This window comes from Jaculus jaculus, chromosome 1, assembly GCF_020740685.1.
Source record: "Jaculus jaculus isolate mJacJac1 chromosome 1, mJacJac1.mat.Y.cur, whole genome shotgun sequence".
NCBI lineage: Eukaryota > Metazoa > Chordata > Mammalia > Rodentia > Dipodidae > Jaculus > Jaculus jaculus.
Window position 1 is genome coordinate 230,970,546 of NC_059102.1, and position 22,815 is coordinate 230,993,360.

The 22,815-nt window shown below is 38.4% G+C and overlaps 1 protein-coding gene across 2 annotated transcripts in view; it reads right to left on the reverse strand.

Moving 5' to 3' along the window:
• Itfg1 (integrin alpha FG-GAP repeat containing 1) overlaps positions 1-22,815 on the reverse strand; it is a 181,114-nt gene that overhangs the window by 55,945 nt on the left and 102,354 nt on the right. The gene's annotated exons all lie outside the window — the stretch shown is intronic.

The following is a 22,815-nucleotide window of genomic DNA, read 5'->3' on the forward strand; positions in this document are numbered from 1 at the left end:
AAAAAGATTCAATCTTAGGTTCTTGGGAAATACCTCTTACAACATGCGGAATTAAGATAATTGTATACCTTTATACGGGCATTAGCTAACCAATGACAATACATTAAAATAAGATTAAACTGGGATTCACCTATTAAACTCTTTGATAAACAGAGGACACTTAGTAAGCTGCCAAAGGTGTTGAGAGACGGACCTGTTATAGGAAAGGCTGTATGTTGCATTTATGCCCATAGAAAAATACCTGACTCTGTTTAAATATCCTGGCTTTCCAAGACCAAGGAGTTTTCAGGCAATGTTGTGATTTTTCCTTCACTCTTATAACATTCCTTCAAATTCTACACTACGTGAAAAATGACAATTGGTGTTGTAACCATCTCAAGTTAGGTCTTCTACTTAGTGTCTGATATTTACTTATGGGACAAAACATGTACAAGAAATTTGGAAGATTTATTAACAACAGCATTTTAAAAGCTTGCAATCTAAGTTATTTCTTTGTTGAATTGATAAATTATGTTTCTGTTAACAGCTTATTCTGCTTGGGTTCATGTTCATAAATCTTTTGCTAATTCCCTACATGTTCCTGAGCATATACAGATTTGTCATTTTCCCATCCTTAGTTGACACTGTCTCCAGATTCCTAAAAGGATACAGAATATACTTTTTCAAATTTGAGAATCCCAATCTTTTTACTATTATATTTCTTGAAGTACTATTTTTGTAGTTCAAAGTACTTTGATTTTAAAATGCCAATTATGAGCCTAAACAGAAATGCTAGCAAGTAAATGCACAATAATAGCAGAGGTTGCATTTTTTTCTCTTCTTTCTTTTTTCCCCAGAGGTTGTGTTTTATTAAGAATATTTTAGGAGCTGGGCATGGTGGCACACTCCTTTAATTCCAGCACTTGTGAGGCAGAGACAGGAGGATCACTGTGAGTTCAAGTCCACCCTGAAATTACATAGTAAATTACTCGTCAGCCTGAGCTAGAATGAAACCCTACCCGAAAAACCAATTATCTATCTATCTATACCTACCTACCTATCTCTTTAAGCCAAAGGTTAAGAGAGAGGTGCTCAGAAAGAAAATTAAGACACACCCTAGAACATGGGTGGGGTGCTTCTCAAAGAACAGTAGTGGTTATTGATTTTATAGTGTTCTCACATGGAATTTTGGTGAGTCATTTACAAATTCACCTTATTTCCAAAAAGGAGGCCTGAGATGTAGTTTGTCACAGGAACACAAGCAACAGCTCTGGTACCTGTGGTAGTTTAAGTGTATGTCCTCCATATACTTAGGTATTTTATTAAAGCTTGCAACTTGGGTCTCCAGCTGCCTGGCTGGAGAAGGGTGTCACTGTGGGCAGATCCTGGGGTCTAGCCCAGAGGTATGTTTGGGGACAGATCTGAATGCCAGCTCAAAGGCATGTAGAGAAGTCTGAGCTATGGGGTCCTGTTCACTGCTTTGTTGGCATTTGCTGGCTGGTGATGGTTTTTCTCTTTGCTTGGATCTATGGAAGTAATCAGCTTCTCCCATCACTGATGGAGCTTCCCCTTGGATCTATGAGCTGAAATAAATCCAGTTCCTCCCATAAACTGTGTTTGGCTGGATGTTCATCCCAGCACTGTGGAACTGTCTACCACAGTACTTGTCCCCACATTTTAGATGACAGTGCATTACACACAAATGCCCATTACTTAGGCAGAATGGGAAAGAGATTCGATGGGATAAGAAGGAGGCAGACTTGTTCCTGTTCTATTCCTGCTTAGACTAGAAATTTCTTTACTATCCTGTTACAGACTTGTCATATGCAGGTATAGGCAAAAAATACTTCATAGGAAAAAGTTGTAAAGTGCTATTTTTGAATTCCTGATGCTGTTATTGCAGGGAAAAACCAATAGTGGCAAGAGATAGAGACATGATGTGAGGAAAATAACCAATCAGCTGGGCATGGTGGCACACGCCTTTAATCCCAGCATTTGGGAGGCAGAGGTAGGAGGATCACTGTGTGCTAAAGACCACCCTGAGTGGCCACAGAGTCCACAGAGTGGATTCCAGGTCAGTCTGGGCTAGAGCAAGACCCTACCTCAAAAAAAAAAAAAAAAAAAAAAGAAAAGAAAAGAAAAGAAAAGAAAAGAAAAAAGAAACTAAGAAAGAAAGAGAGAAAATAACCAAGCAATTTGAGTAGATACAAGTAGAATGAAAATTATCAGCTAATAAGAACTGTGACTCACTAAATATTACTAACCTGACTACAGCCATGCATACTCAGCAATTCAAGAATAACCTGAACAAAGGTGAATGCTTATAAAAGCCTGGTAATTTTTATATTTTTTTGTTCAATTGATACTGAATCTTCATGAAAAAGACAAGGAACCAGGTTACATTCTCTGAACCATCATGTTTTCTTCCTACTGAGTTCAGAGTTCCTTCTATATTATATTCCTCCTATATTATTATATATTATGGATATAAATCCACTGTGAATGTGAGATTTTTCTTAATATTGTAAAAGCATATATTTGAATTTTGAATAGAGATATATTTCTCAATTTTTAAAATTATGCTTTAATTTTGACTAGATCACAAAGAATTTCTAAGTTTCCTTCAAATATTTTATATGTTTATATTCACATTTACATTTGTAATTAATTTTTGTATAGGTATGTAGTATAGGATCCTATCATCCCTAAGGATGCCCAATTTTTCCAATATCATTCATTTATTTTTATTTTTTATTTTCTTTTTTGTTTTTCAAGGTAGGGTCTCACTCTAGCCAAGACCTACCTGGAATTCACTATGTATTTCATGGTGGCCTCGAACTCACAGCAATCCTCCTACTCCTGCTTACGTAGTACTGGGATTAAAGGCATGTGCTACCACAAGCCCGACTCCAATATCATTTATTGAAAGCTCTATGCTTGTCAAAAATCCTTCCACTGTACTTAAATTCCTGATTTGCTCTACTGACATATACATGGATTGCTTTGCCAATACCACACATCCTGATTATTATTGAATACAATAAGTATTCCACTCAGGTACTTTTATTCTTTTATTTGTAATTCAAATCTGACTTAGCTTTCTTCCTAAATAAATTATGGAATTAGTTTGTCTCTATAGGCAAAAATTCATAATGGGACTTTGATAGGAATGTCAGTAAATTTGCAAATTTAGAGAATCAGCATTTTTGTCAAATCTTCCAATTCCTGAGCATGGTATGAGGTTTTTTTCATTTGGCCTTTGATTTCTTCCATCAGCAGGAACAGAATCAGATAGAAAAAAAGGTGATATTATTTGTGGTCTTTGCTAAATATTGAGGGCAGCTTCTAGAAAAAATAAATTCTTCCAGGGAGGCTTCAGAAGGATCAGTTCTCCTGATAATTTGACTATAGTTCTGTAGGATTGGTGCACAGTAAAGTTGTGCTGCTTCACAAGCCACTAAGTTTGCAGTGTTTTTTTTTTTTTTTTTTTTCCCCCACAGTATGAACAGTAAGTGAGTATTTATTTTGGTTCTAGATAGAGTACTACTGTCACAAACAGTAGCTTTGTAACCGGTTAGTGGGTAGAGACTAGAAAAATTTTGAGAAGTGTGATAGAAAAAGCTGAGATTGCCTTGAAGAGACTTGCTTGTGAAAGTTTAGGTGTTAAAGACTGACAGAGAAGACTCCACAGATTGTAACAAATGTTGATTGTGAATATTTGTATCTTCTTAGAGAATACCTAAATCATGTGAACAGATTATTGATAGGAATATGGATGTCAAAAACAGCTCAGCAAGAAATCAGGAACCTATTGTTACAAACTAGAAAAAAAGGACCCTTGGGGGCTGGAGAGATGGTCAGCAGTTAAGGCACTTGCCTAGAAAACCTAACGACCTGAGTTTGGTTCCCCAGTACCCACATAAAGGCATATGCACAAAGTGGCACATGCATCTGGAGTTCATTTGCAGTGGCTAGAGGGCCTGGTGTGCACCCATTTTCTCTCTCAAAATAAATAAAAAAAATAAAATATTTTTTAAAAAAGAGAACCTTGTTACATAGTGGTAGAAAGCTTAGCTGCACTGTTGTCCATAGGTATAGGGAAAGCAGAATTGTAAGCAATGAATATGAATATTTAACGGAGGATTTCATAAAGCACTGAAGACGTGGCCTAGTGTCTTCTTATTGCTTGCATTAATATAAAAGGAAGAAGAGATAAAATGAGGGTAGAACTATTAAGAAAAAGGGACTAGGGCTTGGTGATTTATAAGAGTTGATCTTGGTAGACTGCAAGAGATGTAAAAAAATCTAAGAAATTCACTATCATGAAAGCAGACTCTGAAGACAAAATCAAAGACATGCCCAGATAATCAGAACATGCACTCAGAGATGAACTCTAGAAAGGGGTTAGGTGTGTGATTCATATATTCTTATCAGCCAGCTAGGAAAAGTCCTGACGGATTTGTTTATCCAGGAACCCTCTTATCTAAGGAACCGGTCCTTCATACATACACAGGACACATAAGGTTTTTGAGAAGTTATACTAGCTTGAATTAAAAGTGAGAATGGAATGAAGAAAGTTGCTAGATTCTGAAAGTTCTACAGGTAGGCTGATAAAACTACTCAGAAGCAAGAAAGTGCTGTCCTTCGTGAAAGAAAACAGATACTTCTAATTAAGTGTAGAACAAATGGAAGGAGCTGAAGGCCCTGGAGATTGTTCCCAGGCATTGAAACCTAATGAAGTGTGCATGGCTGCATTTTGAAATTGCATGAGACCCATAATTTCTTCTTTTACCTTTAATTTTCTACTTTTTTGAAAGAGAATACTAATGGCTTATTTCATCCTTGTTCTACTGTTGTGATTTTGGAAATAGAAGGCTTGTTTACTTGTTTCACAGGTCCACTGTCATGATTTCCTCAAGGAATTCTTATTTGAATCACTCCAGACTGGGAGAAATGGCTCTGCTGTACATTGTCATTGATCTCTCATTATTTCCTGAAAGCATTTAACTCAACTTTGCCAAAGAATTGCTACAGGAGGACAAGGACGTGTTCAGTATACTTGTGCATCTTCATATCTTAGCAAAATGCTCATTCCCACACATAGGCAAGGTTTTTAATAAACAGCATAATGTAGCGGAAAAGGCAATGAACTGCTTCTGCTACTAACTGTGATCTCCTTTATTCTAAGGTAAGTAAGTCACTTAGCCTTTCTGAGTCCTAATTTACCACTTGGGGAAATAGAGTACACGATTTTAAATTTCCTTTTTTCCCTAAAATCCCATCAGTCTAAACTAGAAAGAAGCAATAGAACAAAGAACTCTATGCCACGTTATTAAAAAAAGTAAAATTTATTTCTCATGAGACTTATTAAAAGACAAAGATGCCAGGTGAGGTGGTACCAGCTTTTAATCTCAGCACTTGGGAGGCAGTGGTAGGAGGATTGCTGTAAGTTTGATGCCAGCCTGAGACTACAAACTAAGTTCCAGGTCAACCTGGGCTAGCGTGAGACCCTATCTCAAAAAAAAAGAAAAAAAAAAAGAGAAAAAAAGAAAATTAAAATAAAAAAGACAACAGAAAAGTCAAATATAACAAAGTAAACAGATAAGTAAAAAAACAAAATAATACTTTCCTATCCATATCAGCACAGTTCAAACTGATACTAGATGCAGATTTCCAGTGAAGAGAATGTTAAAAAAAAACACCTAGGGAAATGTAATATTATAATTGGAGTTAGTGTATTATAATATAGTAAGGCTAAATCTACATGTGACTTATTAGACCTATGTTGTTCTAGAGTACAAAAAAATTCTCTTTTGGATTAGGAATATTTACAATTTTTCTACCTAAATATCTCATGTGACTGGCATAAGTGGTCATATAAAGACTGGCTAACTGATTTGCTATCAGGTCAATGTAAACTTTAATTGGTAAACACTTTTCATGTATTCAAAATGATTTACTTATTAATCATATCTGTGTATGGGCACACAAGTGCCACACATGTGTCATTTTGCATCTGGCTTTATATGGGTGCTAGGTAATTGAACCTGGGCTGAAAGGCAAGTACTTTTAACTACTGGGCCATTTCCCTCACCCCCAAGTTAAAATTTTGATAAACAGATTTCATTCTATTGGTTGATAAAAATCAGAGTTTTATTATTAGATTTTAATACTTGATAAACTCAGAATTCTCTCTCAGAATTAACTCATTTTGTTAGGTTTTGTTACATGTATGCCAAATGCTGAAAAGGCAGCAAATTATAATGGATGTGACCTTTTTGGTTAGTTTCTCATATAACTTTTTTTTTATTTTTCGAGGTAGGGTCTCACTCTAGCTCATGCTGACCTGGAATTCACTATGGAGTTTCAGGGTAGCCTCGAACTCATGGCAATCCTCCTACCTCTGCCTCCTAAATGCTGGGATTAAAGGCATGTGCCACCATGCCCAGCTCCATGTACCTCTCTAAAAGAAAACAAATTATGTTTTTTTTTTAAACACAATAATGTTATAGTGTAGGAAATCTGAAAAGAAAGAATAAATACAAACCAATTCTCAGTAAAATACAGTTGTTGGCCTGGTCCTTTATGAACAGTAATCTCAAAGTCATATGAATTTTGTCTCTTAGTGAAGGCAGTAACAACCCCCTTTCATAGTAACAATGTGTTCATATTTACAGTGCTAGAGAAACTTGCATTTTGTCTTTAAGACAGGCCATAGGCATTGTTCCTCAACTCTTCAGTTTACAGAAATGCTGTTCAGAAGCAGGTCTCTTCCTTTTACTGTGACCTTTATGGTCTTGTTTCTGCTTAGCAATGAGATATAACTAATACATGCTATATTTCAAGTAGAATGTACTATGGTCATGATACTCATACTGTACATTCTGAATGTAGTGAGTTTAAATTGTAAAACTTACTCTGAGGTATGAAAAACTATTACGATAAAACTAAACATTAAAATAAGCTTTAATTTAATAAAACATTGTAGTTTTCTCTTTATAGATAGTATCCTATTTCATTTGGATAAACAGAATATAACATAAGTACATGGTTTATTTTATAGATAATGAAGTTATGACTCAAAGCTGTACTTTTAAGGAAAATATCTTTATATCAAATCCAATTCTCCTCCCCTGTGAAATGTTGCAATAGTCTGAATCCCACCTCCCCCACTGTAAGAATAAAGCATAGACCCTGAAATTTCTATTTTGAGTTAGTAACAAAGGTATGTGGAAAACAGGTAATAACAGTGATTTTAATTTTTATTATATATACTTTTTAAAACACATTGTTTTTATTTTGATCTTGGTGATGAAGACTGTACCAGACCTTTCACATGCTAATCATGTGCTCTACCTACTGAGCTATATTCTTTATATATCATGGAAGCAGGAAATTATATACTTAGGTAAAATGAATACGGTTGCTACTGCAGATTAATTATATACAATATATATAGTTTTTTTTGAGGTAGGGTCCCACTTCAGTTCAGGCTGACCTGGAATTCACTATGTAGTCTTAGGGTGGCCTTGAACTCCTGTTGATCCTCCTCCCTCTGCCTCCTAAGTGCTGGGATTAAAGTGTGCACCACCATGCCTGGCTCTGTTATATATATATATATATACACACACACACACACACACACACACATACATATACATACATATATATTAATTAATTTATTTATTTGAGAGCGACAGACACAGAGAGAAAGACAGATAGAGGGAGAGAGAGAGAATGGACGCGCCAGGGCTTCCAGCCTCTGCAAACGAACTCCAGACGCGTGCACCCCCTTGTGCATCTGGCTAACGTGGGACCTGGGGAACCGAGCCTCGAACCGGGGTCCTTAGGCTTCACAGGCGAGCGCTTAACCGCTAAGCCATCTCTCCAGCCCTGTTATATTTTTTTAGAGTCCATGTTGCTTGGGAAAGTAAGGCACAAAGTGGAAGATCATGAGACCAACCTGGGTTATAGAACAAGACCCTGTCTCACAGCCTACAAAAATCTTTGCTTTGCCAACTATATATCTGACTGAGGATTAATATCTAGAATCTATAAAAAACTGTAAAAATTAAATATCCAAAACAAGTCTTCCAATCAATAAATGGGCTAGTGATCTGAATAGAGAAGAAAGACAAATGAATATTAAAAAAGTGTTCAATATCCTTTGCCATCAGGAAGTGCAAATTTAAACTACTTTGAGATTTAATCTCGGAAAAGTTAACATCAAGAAAGCAAATGACAATCATGGAAAATGTTAATAAAAATTAAAAAAAAATCAAAAATAAATAAATAAATTAAAAAAAAAGAAAACAAATGACAATAGATGTTGGTAAAGATGTGAGGAAAGAGGAACCCTTATATAATGTCAGTGAGAACTGGAGATGGTATACCACTGTGGAGATCTGTAAAAAGGCTCCTCAAAAAACTAAAACTAGAACATATATATATATATATAAATAAAGCAGTATATCTACTGTACTGCTCCAGGGTATAAATATGCTTAAAGGGTTGTAAGTCAGCATACTACAAAGTTACTTGCACACTTTTATTTATTACGGCACCATTCAAAATAGCTAGGGTATAGTGTCAGCTTAGGTATCTATCAATAGATGATGACATAAACCAAGAAAATATGGTGCATATATATAATGGAACTTAATTTAACTACAGAAGAAAGAAATGGAAAATAGATGGACTTAACTTACATAATGCATGTAATAAGTAGAGTTAATATATGATAATACAGCAAGGTTCCCCATATATATGTAGAACATGAAAATAGAAAGGAGGCCATGAAAGGAGAGTGATAGGTTTAAAGGGAGGGAGATGAAAACAAGATTTGGTAATATAATATATATGTCATTAAAGCAGAAGAGGACGCTATTGGAGAGGGAAGAAAGTAATCAGAAAAAGGGAAAGAAGAGGGGTGGGGGAAGGCTGTAAAGAGATATAATGTATAATGAGATATATGTATAAAAATATCAGAATGAAACTGGTTATGTTCTATACTAACTTTAAAAAAAACCTGTTTCAAAAATTATTCAGGGCTGGAGAGACAGCTTAGCAGCTAAGGCACTTGCCTTTAATGCTTGAAGACCCAGGTTTCATTCCTCAGACCCCAAGTAAGCCAGTTGTACAAGGTGGCACATGTCTGGAGTTCATTTGCAGTGGTTAGGGGCCCTGAGTGCACATCCTCTGTCTATTTTTCATAAATAAATAAAATATTTAAAAAATCCATTATGCATTTAATCTGGTAGTAGTAGGGAAAAATTACACTGTGAGGAAGCTGGACGGTTTGGAAATTACTCCTTTGTAAGCTGTCAATTTAGGATTAAAGAAAATGTTAAGCTTAGACTGACATATTTAAAAATTTCTAGTACATATATAAACTATACTTTGAGGTTTAGAGTTGTAGAATCAAAAGAATAGAAATGACAGAAATAACAGTGCTGTCCTTACCAATAATCTAGGTCATCTATAGCTAACAGGAGGTTACTGAGTTATATATCACAGATAACATGGAAGTAAATGCTTGCACTGTGGCAATTTAGGTTAAATATAGGTTGCTTAGTACAGTAAACCCAAGTGAGCAGGGGCAGGAACAGTGTTTCATCCCATCTTCACAAGAAACTTGCAGCTAGCCACAACCACCTTCATGTCACTGATGTGTAGATTCATAGATAGGTAACAAGAACATCAAGCTACCAGTGAGTGCCAGCACTTGCATTTAAGCTGAGGTCCAATGGATCTGCTCTGCCTATACCTCAATCTTCAACACATTTACAAGTACACTTCATTTGACCTGTTGTGAGATATAGCACTGGGAACAAAACAGTGTGCATGTTTCAGCACACTCCCACTTAAATTATTTCAGAATAAATTTTGTCTGGAACCTTCAAAGAGAAATCTGTATTTGTACTTTCTCTTCTTATCACTACATTTGAGTAGTGCTTCATTCCTAATAGAGGGTGGACTCTCAGTCTTCCCTTATTCATGGATTGTTCCCTTCCATCATTCTTGGAAATATGCTCTGTAGATATTTTCTCTAAAATATAAATTTCGTCCTAGAGGGAGGCAGATAAGCCACAGTCAGAATAAAATGTACAGAACATAGGAAGTTCAAGACGTTACAAGTGGCTAAAAATGTAGACCCCTGAAGTATGAACCTCCTTGCTTCTAAATACCCAAATATACTTACACACAACCTTCTCTCTGACAGCAAGCCATCTGAGTGAGGAATTACTGCTATGGTATAGTTGTATAGATACATTTCTTTCCAGAACTCAGAGAATTTCTGCATTTTATTTGTCTCCTATTTGTCATAGTGATTTATTATTTGCTCATTCTATTAATTAATTAATTTACTTGTTTTTGTGCATATGTGTGTGAGGTACATGTGCATGTATGTGTGTTCATATCTGCATGTTCGCACACATGTTAAAGCTAGAGGTCATGACTGGGTATCTTCCTCTAGTGTTCTCACTTATTATTTTTTGAGACAGTGTTTCTCACTGAGCCTAGAGCTCACCAATTCAGCAATACATGCTAGTTAGCAAGTCCCAAGGATTCCTGTCTAAGCCTCGTGAGTACTGGGATCACAGGCATGTACCACTACACCCAGCATTTTCCATGGGTGCTAAGTATTCACGTGCAGGTCCTCACTCTTGTGCAGTAAGCACTTTACCCACGAAGCCGTCTTCCCAGCCTCCATTGCTTGCTGTCACTTAGAAACTGACAAAAATGTGTTGTTTTTGTTCATCTATCACTTCCTTCCTTCTAAGGTACCTTTTTTGTGGAGAAAGAAAGAAAAGACTTGGAATTCTGAGAAATTAGAGTCCTGACAACTTACTAGCTATGTTCTACTGGACAAGTTGTCTGACTTATTTGAGTCTATTTTCATATTTATGATATGTCATACAAAGATTATTAGCATTAAATGCACATGTAACAATAGCCATTTTTCTTCCTAGAATAAAATAACAGGAGTATGTTTCATGTGCCCATTTATACTGGAATTTAACAGGTTTCAGATGGTCCCATGGCAGGTTCTCAGCTGTTTCTAATTGGTTCTCAAATGAAGACCCAGTGGAAGCAGAAGTTTTACTATATAGTTTTAACTACTGACTTGCAATTTATTAAACAAGAAAAAGCTGTGGGCTGGGGAAACTGTTCAATAAGCGAAGTACTTGCTGTGCAAGTAAGAGGATCCCATTTCAATCCCCAGAACGTATATCTCATGTATTCCAGAACAGTCTGGAACTTACATAGCTGAGCCTGGCTTTGAACTCCAGATTCTACTGCCTCCTCCTCCCCCGTGCTGGTATGATAGGCAATGCCACCATACCCAGTTTATCCTGTACAGGCTGGGGGTCAAACCCAGGGCTTTATGTATGAACTCTACCAACTGAACTATACACCCAGCCCCACAGTGAGGATACTTACATACAGATACTCAGTGTTTAAAATAAGGAAGAAATATGTACTGTATGCACTTGATATAATGACAAAATTACTCCAACATCTAGCTTATAGCACTGGTGGCAAACAGTTTTTTTTTTCATGTCTATTTGTGAGATCAATTCTTATTAAATTTTACTCAAATTATTTTTTCAAATGCATATAATACTAACAACACAGGTAGAGTTCTAGCATATGCACATCAATAATCAGTGAATGAATCATTTTCAATAAAAACAAGATTCACTATTCTCTTTATTATCATCTTGAAGGCTTCCTGAAATTCCTCTTCTTTGGGTTCAACTTAGGTCTTGCACAGCTAAAATACTACTTGTTGGTTTATAACATGGAACCTTAGGTCATCCCCTTTGAAATGAGCTCCATCCTCTTCAGCTTCTTCTGTCATGAATGTAATTACAGCCTGAAGTAACTATTGTTACTCTGCCATACATGGAAAATGAGGAAGATCTTTATTATTCCAAAATAAATGCAGAAATCTCCAAGGCTGGTAATCTACCACAGTATGTCCAATCACACCTCGCCTTGACTGCTGTTTAGGTGATAAGCTGTATTGTGACCTCCTGAAAAAGTCCTCTACTGTGACCAGGTGAAAGAATCCATCGTTTTGTAGCTTCACGTGCAATTCTGTACATCATGTCCTAAGTTCAGCAACTTGTTCTCAGTCTGTATCTGCATCTTGGTTTTTCTGTATCTTGGAAGACAGGATGTAGATGTAGCTTTGACCTCGTTGTTCAACTTGTAATTTTGTGGTTAAAATCTTCTTATGTTTTCATTGATTCTGTTTTATCTTCAGATTGCACTGCTTTTTCTCTAGCTTTTTTTTTTTTTTTTTTAATGAGAGCGAGAGTGAGCGAGCGAGCGAGCGAAAGAGACAGAGACAGACAGACAGGGCCTCTAGCCACTGCAAACAAACTCCAGATGCATATGTCCCCTTGTGCATCTGGCTTACACGGGTACTGGGGAATCAAACCTGGGTCTTTAGGCTTCACAGACAAGCACCTTAACCACTAAGCCATCTCTTTAGCCTTTTTTTCCTTTAAGTTTTGAAATTAACATCTCCAGTGCTGAATGTGCTTACCTAAAATTTCTTGCATCTGTTTTCCTTATACCCTGGCTGAAGTTCTAGGGCCATTTTTTTTTCTTTTCTTTCCAGTGCTTGATTATCATCTGGGTGATAGTATCCATTTTATTTGCTATCTGTGGTAAGAAGCTGGAATGATATATTATTCTTATGTGTGTGTGTCCCATGGGTATGAGTGTGGAGGCCAGATGTAGACTTCGGGTACCATCTTCTATTTCACTTCTGCCCCGTTTCCTTGAGATGGGGGTCTCTCACTGAACCTGGAGCTGGTGTCATTAGGCTGGCTGGCCAGTGAGCTCCAGCTATTTTTTCTGCCTCTGCTACCACTTCGAGCTGTGGTTATATACACTTTTACTTCCTGAGTTAACTCTTTAGCCCAGGCTGATATGGACTTCACTATGTAGTCTCAAGGTGGCCTCGAACTCACAGCCATCCTCCTACCTCTGCTTCCCGAGTGCTAGGATTAAAGGCGTATGCCACCACACCTGGCCCAATATACCATTCTTGTTAGGTCAGTATCAGATAACTCTTGAGGAGGGACTGAACTAGTGCTCTGGGCTTTAAGGAACTGGACCCAACTGTTCTTTGATACATTGTTTCATAACAGACAAAATTGGCTGCAGGACTAATGTGGGGAAGTAGTTTGAAAATAATAAATACTCTCTTCTCTGGGTTGATAAAATGTAACACTTGTTTGATACCATTTCTGTATTTGATATTGCTTTGATTCTTTGTACGTTGCATATTGGATAAGGATTCCTTAAAGATCATTATTATAGGTAACCTATAGATTAATGTTCCAAATAAACTTGAATATTTATTAAGTTTGCAGATATTATTTAATACTAGAGGAGTTTTTCTAAGGTCAAGCTTGGTATTCTCATTTTCAAATGGAACCTTATCTAAGAAGCCTAGGCTCTCTTATTAAAATTTGGCATATCAAACCAAATCTCTGTAGGAACTCCTTTGAACAATAGTTCTCTTCTTTGATTGTGAATCCACAAGGATCTATGGTCATACCATCCTGAATGTACCAATGTTTGAATCCACTACTATTCTCATTATAATTTAATTAGGAGGCTTTTCTCTAGGTGGCAAACCCATACCCCCTGATGTTACTCCTATCAAGTAAGCCTTTGTGCAATGACTGTCTATACATAGGTCTGGAAGTAGCTTTGTATTCTGAGGCTTCAGAACTGCAGCCATCTGTAATCAAATGCACCTTCAGGCAAAACAGGTCAAGCAGCAGAAGGATGGTGATAAATGTCTGCTGTTTCTACAGTAGAAACTGAGCTAGGTGTACAGTTTATAGAGGTACATCCATTCTAGATGGTTACAAAGGAAGCAGAGGTGGTCTTGTCAAAACCCAAAGGTAAGAAATATCTGTGACAGGTGGGAGACTGAATGATGATGGGCCTGGAGGTGGCAAGTGAGAGGTGTAAGAGTGCTGGAGGTGGAGTGAGTCCAGGAGATGCTTCTTCAACAACAGGGGCTGTCATGGAAAGGCAGCATACCAAGAAGAATCACATCTTTTTGCATACAAAATCCCTTTTCAGTCCACATGTATATACTGTTTCTTTGGCATTGGTGGCTCCACATAAGATTTATAGTCCTGGGATCTTCATGAAATTTAGACTAATTTTTGGTAGTGTCATTACCATGAAGAGTTCAAGAGCAATCATAGTCGTGGTGCAGATCAGGATACATGAAAACAGCTAGATGAAATGTGAGGTACCAGACTGGAGTGTAGTTACTGTTTAGTGGATCTGTTCTAATCAGGTACTACTTAGGTTTCACAAGAGTCCTTTCATTGCTTCAGTTTTCTGCTTCTGTTTTTATCTGTCAGGAGGCCTCTCCACTTTGATTTTTGCTAGAACTGTGACTTTGAGCTTATCTTCTATTGTGTAGGACTCTGTAAGAATCTCTTTGAGTAGGGTTTTAATTATTGTCTTTTTTGAGAGAACAATCACCTTTTCCCATCACCATTCATTCTATCATGAATTCTATTTTCTCAGTATGGGGAGCTTGATTGGGGGACTGATTTAGTCTTCTGGAAAACATCTCTCACACTTCCTTGTGCCTGGTATCTTCTTTTGTAGTATCTATTTCTTTTTTTTTTTTTAATATTTTTTGTTCATTTATTTATTTATTTATTTGAGAGTGACAGATAGAGAGAGAAAGACAGATAGAGGGAGAGAGAGAGAATGGGCGCGCCAGGGCTTCCAACCACTGCAAACAAACTCCAGACGTGTGCGCCCCCTTGTGCATCTGGCTAACGTGGGACCTGGGGAACCGAGCCTCGAACCGGGGTCCTTAGGCTTCACAGGCAAGCGCTTAACCACTAAGCCATCTCTCCAGCCCAGTATCTATTTCTTGGTGCCAAAAACCTTTTGCCCCAGCCTTCTTGATAAGGCTTCTCTGGATGAGGTAGGTATGATACCTGCTTGTATTCATGAAACGTTCTCCACAAATACCTCTCTCTCTCTCTTCTTCTTCTTCTTCTTCTTCTTTTTTTTTTTTTTTTTTTTTTTTTTTTGAGGAAGGGTCTTGCTCTTGCCCAGGCTGACCTGGAATTTACTTTGTAGTCTCAGGGTAGCCTGAAACTCATGGCAATCCTCCTACGTCTGCCTCCAGAGTGCTGGGATTAAAGGCATGTGCTGCCACACCTGGCTCAAATACCTGTCTCTTTCAATCAATACACATTACCATTGACTCTTTTTCTTTGCTGATGATCTGCATCACAGCATGTACCAGCTCTGCTAGGACTTTATAGTCTGAACCTCTAACTCAGATTTTCCAGCCTCCAAAAAAAGGCTGTAGGGGCTTGCTGAGCCAGGACTTGAGTGCCTGGAAGTTCAGTGATCACTTTAGAAACTGTTCATGGTGGCCTGGAGGTCCAGCACAATCCTATGCTTACCTGGGTTCCAGTGGACTCACAGTACCTGCAGAACCCTAGCTGACCCAGCTAGGCTAAGGGAAGCATGCTTCACCTGGGCCTCACTAGCCAATCTTGCTGAAAGAGGCACACCAAACCCAGAGACTGGGCTTTTCTCTCGGCCTAGGGACAACACAGTAGAACCAAATAACAACAGAAGACTAAGGGCAGCTTGTTGGAATATCCTGGGTCTCCCAGGTCCCAGAGCCCATGTAAGTATTATGGACAAAGTATAGTCACTTCCCCCACCCCCCGTGTGTGTTCACATCCAGATTTTTTTTACACTTGGACTCTGGAGACTGAATTCAGGTCCTCTGCTTGCATGGCAAGCACTTCACAGAGTGAGCCATTTCCCCAGCCCCTATTTTCTCCCTCTAAATTTAGAAGGATTACTTAACAAGATCTAGAATAATAATTTAAATATTTTAAAACCTTTACTAAAGAACCTTAAAAGCAATTCTAAATTATGATTCATATTTAATTTGACCTATGCTATTAAACATTTAGAAGCATGCCTAGGAGAAATATTTTCTAAATAAAATATTCTAAATATTGGTAAAATTTCTTGAATGCAAACTTTTCATTATTGTTTTAGTAACTTATCAATTAAAAATGATTTGATGGGATGGAGAGATGGCTTAGCGGTTAAACGCTTGCCCCTGAAGCCTAAGGACCCTGGTTCGAGGCTCGACTCCCCAGGACCCACATTAGCCAGATGCACAAGGGGGTGCACGCGTCTGGAGTTCGTTTGCAACAGCTGGAGGCCCTGGCGTGGCCATTCTCTCTCTCTCTGCCTCTTTCTCTGTCACTTTCAAATAAATAACAAATAGATAAAAAATTTAAAAAATAATGATTTGAAATTTATCTGGACAAGGTTAATAAGATAAATGGTATCCAAATATTATTATTTACTGATCTGCTCTCCTGTTTTCTAGTTCCATACTAACAACAAAGGGAGAAAGGAATCTTTTCAGTTTCATTTAATAAATAAAAAATACCAAAAATAGAATAACATTTTACTACTAGCTTAAGAGTACCATATGGGAACAATGCCATTTTGCAATGCTCTCTCAAAACAAGAATCTATGTTTAGAGTGTAAGGCGATTTTACTGCACATGAGTAGGATCATAAGCCAAGACAACTGAGTAGCAACAGATTGGCAGAGGAGAAGAACCCAGGTTTCCATGTATGGAAGACAGTAAGGGAACACCTGACCTCTGGCCATGCTGTCTGCAGAAAATGTCAGCCAAAGACTACTCCCTTGTGACATGATCTGAAAGGTTAACTTAATATAAATTAGGCATTTACAGTCCAAAGTAACAAAAAAAAAAAAAAAAAAGAGCACAAAATAAGTAGCTAAACCATGGTTTCTTTTGATGCAACTTCATCTGCATCTTGCTCTCAATTGTCAGCAAATCTCCAGGGACCTAGCTTTCCCAAGTCATCCCCCATGCTGGGTGGGCTTTTTGGTGATGCAGCTGCTTGTGAGTCATCCATGCTCCTGAGGTAAGCCCTTAAGTAAACCCATTGGTTCGTCAAGCTAGACTGTGGTGGAGCCATTACTTTGGTATGTTATAGACAGGATTAATAGATGTTTGCTTACATTTTCACAGGAAAATCATACCACACTAGGATTAGAAGCACTAGCTGCCACTCCTGGACTAGACTTTTCAAAACTATGACTGCCTTTGGTGCTTATGATTTCCTATTGCAAAGGTCTGGTATGCATACACTGCTGATTAGCTGGGGACACCATCATTATTTCAAAAAACTAAAGGAATGCAAGTTAAATATTTAAGTTTAGAAGATAATGTTAGTGAATTTTTAAAGCAAAAATATAGCCCTGGTCTGGGTTCCCTGTGCCGACAGTATGTGTGTGTGGGGGGCCTCAGCAGTGTGGAGTGAGTAGGCTCGACCAGTTTCCTGGTTCCTCCAACCTCCCTGGTCTGGGTTCCCTGTGTGGATAGTGTAGAGTGGGTAGGCCAGACCTTTCCTTCCTGGCTCCTTCCAGTTACCTGGTACAAGTCCCCTGGGCCAGTCTGTGTGCTGGAGGGTGCTGAGTAAGTTGGTCAGATCCCTGTTCCCTGGCTCCTCCCAGTCCACTGGTCCTGATAAATCCCACTGTGCCTTGCTTGGGGAGGCCTGGTCCATGTGTGAGCTGTGGAATCAGGCCTTTTGCTCTGGTATCCTGACTGCCCACTGGGTACCAACATTCCTGTTCACCTGAGTCAGAGGGTGCACAGGCCAAAGGACAGAAACTTTCTTCCCTTTCAGTAAAACAGTCTTCCTAAAATGGGTAGACAACAATGCCAAAAAGCCATTGAAAGTCAGAAAACTGAGAGATCTCCACCAAGGATGCCTAGTCCTACAATGGAAGCCTCCAGTGAAATCATAGACAAATTAACAGAAATTCCTTCCCAAAATGAAAACACAACAACAAATGAGACCCTGATCCCCCCCCAAAAAACTGTTGAACTGGAAGCAAACCATTAAAGAACCAACAATCATATCAATGAAATTGAACAGAATTGTCTCCTAGAGTGTTCAGCTTCACACAGTAGGCTCAACTCAATTGAAGAAAATGTTAAACCTTCAAAAGAGATATGAATAAATTGAAGGTGAGTCAAGAAATGGAAGATCTCAACAACCAGTTGATTAAGCTTAATGAAGACTTAATCGAATGCAATAATGAATTCCAGAAAGTGTCAGAAAAAAAAAATCAGAATTCGAATTGAAATCAATTCAAAAAAGAGGTGGGCACAATGCAAAGTAATGCAAAATAATACAACAGAAAACAAAAAATCAAATAGAAATTATAAAAACCTATCTAGAACCCCTCACCAACAGAGTTATTCATGTGGAAGACAGGACCTCTGACCTGGAAGACAATATAGAAGAAACTGACTGGGAGGCCAAGAATTTTACTAATTTCAAAAAATCAAGTGAATAGAATATGAGGGAACTGTAGGATACCCTAAAATGACCAGGGAATCCTCTCTGACTGCTTTTATGAAGCTAGTATCACCCTAGTACCAAAACCAGACAGAAATGCTACAAGGAGAGAAAACTATAGGCCAAATCAGTAATGAACTTAGATGGAAAGAACTTGAACAAAATCCTTGTAAACCAAATTCACCAACAGTTCAGAGATATTTGCTCAACCATATTTATTGCTGCCCAATTCATAATAGCTAAAAGCTGGAATCAACCATGGCACCCATCACTGGATGAATGGATAACCAAGATGTGGTACTCTACTCAGCAGTAAGAAAAAATGACACAATGAAATTTGTAGAAAAATTTCAAACTTAGAACAGATCATTCTAAGTGAACTGACACAATCACAGAAAGTCACATGATCTCACTCATCTGAGGTTCCTAACCTTGATCAGCTCAAATTGCTGACATACCTGAATAGCATATTGAGGGTTGGACAATAGGGAGGGCAGGGAATGGGGAAAGGGAAAGGGTGTGTGTGCGCAGGAACACACAAAACTGAACCCAAAATGAACTGGTACCATAGAATCCTATATCCTGGAAGTTAGACTAAAAGGTGGGACCCTCAAGAGGACCTTAGGGGGAGCACCTGAATTGAAGCACCCTGGAGAGGGTGAGACGAAACCTAACCTTAAATTTCTCCTGTTTCTCTAGCTTCTTTTTTCTTTTCCCTTTGCGATGGTGTGTAATTCCTTGTACCTGGATAGAGTTTACATCCACAATGAGCTGTTGATCAGAGAGACCTACTAAATCCCCCAAAGCAAACAAGGCTTCTGTCAGAGCACTTGATTACCCACCAGAGATTAATGGTAAGACCCTACTGCTGAAGACACCATACGTTGTCAGTACAGATCATGGAGAAACCTGGTTGGAATCCTGAAGAGAGCCAGTCCCCAGACAATTAGCCCATCACGGACCATGGAGAAACCTGGTTGGAATCTGGAAGAGAGCCAGTTCCCAGACAATTAGCCTATCTAGTGCTGGAAGGCACTACATGAGCTACCAGAGAAAAGTGGCCAACATCTGTCTGAGCAACTCAAAGTCTAAGTGACTCAGAAACAAACAATCTGATGAGATGCTCACACAAGTGCAATAGTGGCACACAGCCATGGTGGGTAACCAGCGGCTCTTGGACTGGCTAACAGATCTGCTTAGTGGAAAGGAAACCATCTCTGGAACTGGGAAACAAGTCAGAATCATATCCAGATAATGATTCTGCTTTCCATTGTCAAGATCCCACTAACCTTCGGCTATAAGAGGGTCTACACTCTATAAATTCTCTCTCAATTGATAATGGTTATTCCATTTAACCAGTGCTGACTTCACTCTCCACTGGAGAATCTGCTTCTCTTTTTCAGATGAGAGCTGGACCCAGCGCATTCCACCCTGGCCCCAGCTGAAACCACAGAGAAATTAGGGAAATGAGTTAGAGTGCTGCCTTCTTAGTGACTTTGATATTAGCACAAGGGTGAAGGAGACAGACACTGAAAACACTCAACACCTACCAAACCAGAGATCCAGAGGCTCCCAAGTGCCTACCACTGTAGTAGACTTAAAATGTTTCCAGCAGGGCTCAGGGAATTTTGCAGAAGAGGGAATGGAAAGATTGTTAGAGCCACAAGTTGGGATATTTTGCACAGAGACAGTGCCTCTCCCCCATAACTGACTGCTGTCCCATAATGTGTGACCCAAAATCCCCATGGGGTTAACCTGCATCCCCAATAAGGAAGGCCTCTTCAGAAAAGGGGCAGGGAGGAGGGAAAGGATGGTACCAACATGTGTTGTTTACATACTAAATATGTCCATATCTAATAAAAAAATTAAATTTTTTTGATTAGTAATCATAAATCTAAATAAGATGTAATTCTTATTTTTTGTGAATGGGGCTGATGTCAAAAAAAAAGGTCATCTTACATTTTTCTATTTTTTTTATGTGCAATCATGCTTTCTTTTTGTTTGAGACAGGTCTTGCCATATAGTCCAAAGTTGGCCAAATGTGTGATTCTCCAGACTTAGTGTTTCAGTTACCTGAGATATGAAGGTGTACACTAGCCACTATATATATAAATATATATAAAAAATATATAAATAAAATATATAAATATTTTATCTGTTACAGAGAGAGAGGGAGAAGCAGGTAAGAGAGGGAGAGAATGGGCACACTAGAGCGTCTAGCCACTGCAAATGCATGTGATACCTTGTTCATGTGGCTTATGTGGATACTGGGGAATTGAACCTAGGTCCTTAGGTATTATAGGCAAGTGCCTTAAGTACTAAGCCATCTCTCAAGCCCTATGCTTAGTTTTAAATGTAACAACAAGTCAAATTTTCTTCTTTGAAGTTCTATGAAATAATGGTAGTGAATGTAAATTATTACTATTTCCAGAGTCAATGAGTGGATTAATGTTCTGAACTGTGGGTAAGTAATACATATAGGAGCAAAGCTAGAATAAGGTTCAAGGAATTAAACTAGTTGTAAGATGGATAAAACTGTAAGGAATTAAAATTTAGGAGTAGTTGGGGCTGGAGAGATGGCTCTGCAGTTAAAGGTACTCATTTGCAAAACCTGACAGCCTGGATTCAATTTAGTACCTATGTAAAGCCAGATGCACAAGGTCATGCATGCACGTGGTAGTTTGAATAAATGCCCCCCCCACCAATAGATTCAGGAGTTTATTAAAACTTCTTGGATTTTCAGCTACTTGGTCAGGTGAGGGATCACTGGGCAGTCCAGCCCTAAGGTGAGGTGGTAGATTTGACATTCTAATCTAAAGATACACAAAGTGCCTGGAGTTCCTAAAGTATGCTTGTTTTGTGGTGTGGTTTTAGGGATTTGGCTTGTGGCCTCTTACTGCCTGGTCCTTTAAGAGTGGGCCAACTTCCACTACCATTATGGAACTTCTCCTGGATCTGCAAGTTTCAATAAATATCCCTTCCTCCATAACTGTGCCTGGTCTAGGAGTTTCTCAACAAACCTAAAGCTGTCTACTACAGAAATTAGTGATAGGAGTGGGGTGAGATAAATCTGACCATGTGGATTTTGGTCTTTTAGAACTTTTTTTTTTTTTTTTTCTTGGAGGAATGGGCATGGACTAAAGACGCTTTCTGGAGCAGTAAGCCAAGTTTTATGGACTATTGTGATCAGAGTTTGAGAATGCCAAGTACAGCAAAAATTGTAATTGCAGGCTCAGCTTATAAACTTGGAGGCTTGGCTAAGAACTTTCTAAGGGCTGGCTGTGTTCTGCTGCTCAGGCCCAAAAAGTTTCATCAAGATTAAATTTGTAATTGACTAATGTGCTTGGCTAAAGACATTGGACTGAGAGGTTTAAGAATGTAAGTTGAAAAACCTCAAGTTAAAATTATAGGCACTGATTTGGGCTACTGAAGCTACTATTGTCAAACACATTAACAATCTTAAGGAAGATGGCCCAACTACATTAAAACAACAGAGAGAATGCCTATAGAAAGACTATGATAAAAATACAAACTCTTGGGCTGGAGAGATGGCGTAGTGGTTAAGCGCTTGCCTGTGAAGCCTAAGGACCCCGGTTCGAGGCTCAGTTCCCCAGGTCCCACGTTAGCCAGATGCACAAGGGGGCGCACGCGTCTGGAGTTCGTTTGCAGAGGCTGGAGGCCCTGGTGCGCCCATTCTCTCTCTCCCTCTACCTGTCTTTCTCTCTGTCTGTCACTCTCAAATAAAAAAAAAAAAAAAATACAAACTCTTTTTAGAAAGAGTTGGCTGAAAAAGAAACCTGCTCTTCAAGATCATGATTTATTTCCTCCCTAAATTAAGAATATGGTTGTATCCTACACACCTGATATTGATTTTGGAAACATGAAAAATACATATAGAGTGGTCACGAATAACACATTGTTCTAGGAGCTACTACTGAAACACGGCATGATGAACCCGATATGATGACAAAGCCGTTGAAAGCTGGACCATGGTTTACATGGAGACTTACAGATGTTTTAGATATGCCAGGACTATACAAGAGCTACCATAGAGGTTCTTGGCTAGGGATGATTTTCATGACTACTCAGCCCAGCTGGAGGGGTGAAATTTAAAAAATCCAGGGACTGTCAGTTACTAGTCATATATGACTTGAGTTACAGAAGTTTGATGTTTGCTTGATGGTGGTTAAGTTTGCATTAGTGTCATCTATCCTTGCTATGCCTTGTACCAGTTAAAAATGTTTACTCTGTGCCTTTATATGTTAAAAGTATATAACTGTTTTGATTCTACAGGACTCACAGCTAAGAGACAACCTTAAATCTCAGATAAGACTTAGGACTTTAGAATTATCTTAATCTGGTAAAGACTGTGGGGACCTTTAAAAT